Source organism: Petaurus breviceps, unplaced genomic scaffold (genome assembly GCF_028583685.1).
Source record: "Petaurus breviceps papuanus isolate PSGF00001 unplaced genomic scaffold, PetGlider_PUasm1.0 558, whole genome shotgun sequence".
NCBI classification, from domain to species: domain Eukaryota; kingdom Metazoa; phylum Chordata; class Mammalia; order Diprotodontia; family Petauridae; genus Petaurus; species Petaurus breviceps.
Genome location: NW_027186376.1, coordinates 3,633,233 through 3,638,169, shown reverse-complemented (window position 1 = coordinate 3,638,169; position 4,937 = coordinate 3,633,233).

The window sequence follows — 4,937 nt, the reverse complement described above, 5'->3', positions numbered from 1 at the left end:
CAAATCCTGCCTCTGTCACTGGGCATCCTTAGGCATGCCACCTACATTTCCTGAGCCTCAGTTTCTTCAACTATAAGATGAGGAATGGGAACGAGATGACCTCCAAGGGCCCTTCAACTGTAGCTCTGTGAGCCAGTGAGGTCTGACTGAGCTCTGCTTAAGCAGGAACAATCTTGGCTCTGAAAGGCTGGGCACTATGGGTGGGTGATGTTCCATATGGTGTCAGAATGGGGTCACTGTGTACTTAACTTCACTGTTTTCTGCATGTGTCTGTGTGTGTGTGAGAGAGAGAGACACAGAGAGAGAGAGAGACAGAGAGAGAGGGGGGGGGAGAGAGAGAAAAAAAGAGAGAGAGAGGGAGAGAGAGAGAGAGAAGGAGAGAGAGAGAGAGAGAGGGAGAGAGAGAGAGAGAGAGAGAGAGAGAGAGAGAGAGAGAGGGAGACAGAGAAAGACAGAGAGATCGAGACAGAGAGGGGGGAGAGCAGACAGACAGACAGAGAAGTAGCAGCTTCTTGGTGCCTGGGATAGCGGAAGGGACTAAACATTTATTAGGCACCTATTGCAAACCAGCCTTTGTGCTAAGAACTTTACAAATATTATCTCACTTAATGAGCTAGGCCAGGATTGGAATGACTTCCAGCAATGACATAAAAACAGAATGCACCAATAAAACATTTTTACAAGCTTTTGAAATGCCTTTGAGGGCAGGCACTATTGTTGTTTTTGATCTTTGCAGCCCCTGATGGAGAGAGGGACCGGCACAGAGTAGGTGCTTAAGAAATGCACTTTGGAGTGAATTTAATTGCGCCAGGTTGGACAGAGCTGTGGAATATTTTTGGCTTCACTTCTCAGGGATAAAAGGAACAGATCTCTGGCCCAACATAGAGGCTTTCTCTGCTGTCCTCCCACGGCCTTCCACTTGCCCAGATAGTGCCCAGCCAGGACCAGAGCTGCGGAAGATAAAAACCTTGGGGATTTATGGTCCATGTCTAGGGAAAGAGACGCTCTGGCTCAGCCCGGCCCTCCTCCCCCAGAGCCCAGAGGGAGGTGCCTGGTCCTAAGTCAAAACTCCTCCAGCCCTTTTCAGGGCACTGGGGATGTCAGAGCTTGAAGGGACCAACAATATTAATAATGACAAATAGCCTTTAAGAGCACTTTGTGATTTACAAAGCTTGTGTTTTACTTCATTTGATCGGCCCCATAGCCCTGGGAGGTAGGGCTAACGAGGAAACTGAGGGAGGCAGAGTTTAAGTGATTTGCCAGGGCCCCACAGGCAGGATTCGAGCCCAGGTCACTGGACTCCAAATCGAGCACTGTCTCCATTCCGCCACACTGACTCTTCATGAGAAACTGTTGGGCTTGTGTCTTTATGCCCCAAGCACAATGCAAGGACCCAACAGGTGTTTAATGAATGCTTGCTGATTGGCTGATTCACTGGGGGAGTTGAGAGAACCCTGAATTTGGAGGTAATTCTATGGTTTGTCATGTCTGTGACCCTGGGCAGCTGGGCGGCTGAGTTCAGATGTGACGTGGGCAAGTCACGTAACCCTATCTGCCTCAGTTTCCTCACCTGTAAAATGGGGACACAATGGAGAAATGACAAACCACTGCACAATCTTTGCCAAGAACACTCCACATGGAGTCCCAAAGAACTGGGCATGACTAAATCCCTGAACAGCTTTGGTCAAGGCCCTTCATCTCTCTGGGCCATTATACAATGGAACATATTCTGCATTTGGAGTCAGAGAATCCAGGTTCAAATCCTGGCGCTGGCACTAATTATTGCATCCGTATGACCCCAGGCAAGAGAGCTCAACCTCCCTGGGCCTCAGTTTCCCCATCTGTCAATGAGGGCATTTGGAGTAGGTGCCTCTGAAGCCCTTAGATCCGGGATCCTCTAGATTCAAAGTCCCTCACAGCTTGAAACCTCAGGAAATCTCTCAGGTTCCCTCAGACACATAAACACATTAATCTAGACTCAGAATGTTGTGAGAAAGGTAGGGTGTGGGTGGCTCTCTTTACTATACAAATGAAGAAACTGCAGCCCACCAGAGGGAGGCCCACTGAGGGGAGGCCAAGTAATTTTCTCCTGGGCTGGTTCTTCCTTGATCTCGGCTTCTTGATCTTCCTTGATCAAGGCTCCAGAGAGGAAGAAAGCAAAGGCAGTCTGCCATCTTCATTGGCCCCCAGGGCCCCTGCACAACTCAACTCTCACATCCTCCCTTTTACTAATAAAATGGGCCAAGGAGGCCTCGTGCAGCCCAAGGGGGAGAGGAAGAGAGTTCTGGGCTGGGGTCTGGAGGCCCACCCCCTGCTGCAGGCACTTGGGAGAGTCACTGGCTCCCAAAACAAACTCACAAAGCAGCACCTCCAGTCCAAATAACAAGAAGATAACAATGATTTTTTAAAAAGACAATAAGCATTGAACTGGTTTTTGAAGGCCAAAAAACAGCTTACAAGAACTCGCTCACTTGATCCTCACAACAACTCTGGAAAGTAGGTGCTGTCGCTGAACCGCCATTCACAGATGAGGAAACTGAGGCAGACAAAGGTAAGGTGACTGGTCCAGGATCACACAGCTAGTCAATACTGCACTACTTAGTACTGCAGGACCACCCAAAAGACCACATGCTATGTGAGAGGATCACAAAGATGGTGGTCTCCACCCTTGAAGCGGTTCTGGTCTCTATCCCCATTTATTAAGCCCCTACAAAAAGCCAGGTCCCACCTTTTCGGTGCTAGCATTCTAACAGAGGAAATGTGCATGAAGATACAGAAACAGAGCGAGAAGCAAATTAGGAAGTAATAGACAGAGGGCAGATACAAGCCAAGGGTGGATTTAAACAGAGTGGGTTATTAGGGAAATCTGAGCACAGCTTGAGGGGACCAGGGACGGCTTCCTGGAGGAGGTGACAGCCTGAGTTGAGCCTTGAAGGAGTCTGCAAAGCCTAAGTCTCTCCCACTCCGCCATCAATCAAGGCACAGGATTCAGGAGACCAGAGTTCAAATCCTGGCTCAGGGACTTCCTAACTGTGTGACCCTGGATAAGTCACTTCACCCTGTTTGCCTCAGTTTCCTCATCTGTAAAATGAGCTGGAGGAGGAAATGGCAAACCACTCCGGTATCTTTGCCAAGAAAACTCCAAACGGGGCCACAGAGAGTGAGACATGAGTGGGAAAATGACACAACAAAAGGGAGATGATAATAGTGCCTGTCTCCCAGGGGCGTTGTCTGCAAAATCGGTACAATGCTCTGCAAACCTTAAAAGCATGAAGCATCCATTGCTCTCATGGAATTGTTACAGAATTATGCACAGACTGCACCTTGCAGACCTCAGGGATACAGCACAGTGAGGTGTTTCTCTTATCTCTTTGCCTAGTTGGGGTCAGCGTTTGGGGCTCCTTGGCACTCCTCCTGGCATGGAAGGGGTAAAGGCCTCTGCCCAGATGTGTGATCCGGGGGGGCTTCCCGAAGGAGGCAGTGGCTGAGCTGGGCTTTGCCACTTTAGGGAGGGAGTCGGGGGAATGAGAGGCTGGCAGGAGGAGCAAGAACACAGAGGGTCTTCTGGGACCCCTGGAGACTCGGGTTTCTGCATCTTTCCTAGGTTTCCCTTCCCCCTGCTCTTCCTCAAGCACCCTTTCCAAATAATCCTTACCAAACACCTTGTAAAATCATAGACTCTTCTATGAGACAGGACCTCAGAGGCGACCTGGTCCGACCGCCTCCTTTTAGAGGGAGGGAGCCGAGGTCCATGGAGGTGAATGACAGTCCTAAGGTCACACAGCTGATAATCTTGGAACCTCAGTTTCCTCCTCTGTAAAATAAGAGGGATTGGTTAGATCAAGTCCTAGGGGACCATGAATGGGCACTGGGGATATGTGAACTTGGATGGGGGGAAGTGGCATCTTTATTTCAGTATAATTAATTCCCTTGGGAATCCTGTGCATTTTACTTTAAAACTGTTTCTGAGAAAGGGGTCTCTAAGCATCCCCAAACATCCTGAAGTAACCCAAGAAAGGCTGAGAAGAACCCTGTGCCTTCTCCCCTTGGATCAGCTGCAGCTCATCAGCTGCAGCTCCGCTGGGCCGCTGGGGAGCTCTGCCATTCTGGGGAAAGGCCCCAGGCCAAACACCCTTCACCCCTCACCTTCTGAGCTTCCCCAGTGACATCCTCTGCTCCCTTTCTGTGCCATTTCACCCATTAGATTGTAAGCCCCTGCAGGGCAGGGACCATCTTCCTTTTCATTTGTATGTGTGTCCCCAGAGTTTTTGTACAGAATCTGGCACATAGTAGGTGCTCAATAAATGTTTGCTGATTGATTGACACATGGACTGCTAGATGGACCGCCAATTCTGACTCTATATGTCTGTATAAAATAACATTAAGATCATTGTGGGGCAGGGGGGGGCATTCCTGGCAGGAGAGGACAAAGGCCATGGAGCCGGAGCTTCTCTATCTGTCCAGTGAAACAGCTGTACCCGCCCCAGCACACTGCCAGGGTTTTTCTGGGTGACAGAAGCCAGCAGTGTGACTAGGACCAGCAGAGTGGCAGTGACCCATGGAATGGGCTGTCAGAGAGATGACAAAACCCCGGCATTGGGGTTCTACAAGGGGCTGCCCAGTTCTGGGTTAATAAATGCACAGAAGAGGTGGGATCACAAAGGAAGTCTGTCCTATCGCATACAGCCACTCCAATAGCTAGCCACAGACTCATGGAGGTAGGGGCTGAATCAAGGCCCCTCTGAAGTCACTTCTGCCCTGAGATGGTCTGTAGTCTGTGCCAAAGCCTTTTTTTTTTCCTTTTTGGAGGGCAGATGAGGTTAAGTGACTTGCCCAAGGTCACACAGCTAGTGTTTTGTGTGTAAGTGCCTGAGGTTGGATTTGAACTCAGGTCCTCCTGCCTCCAGGGCTGGTGCTTTATTCACTGCACCACCTAG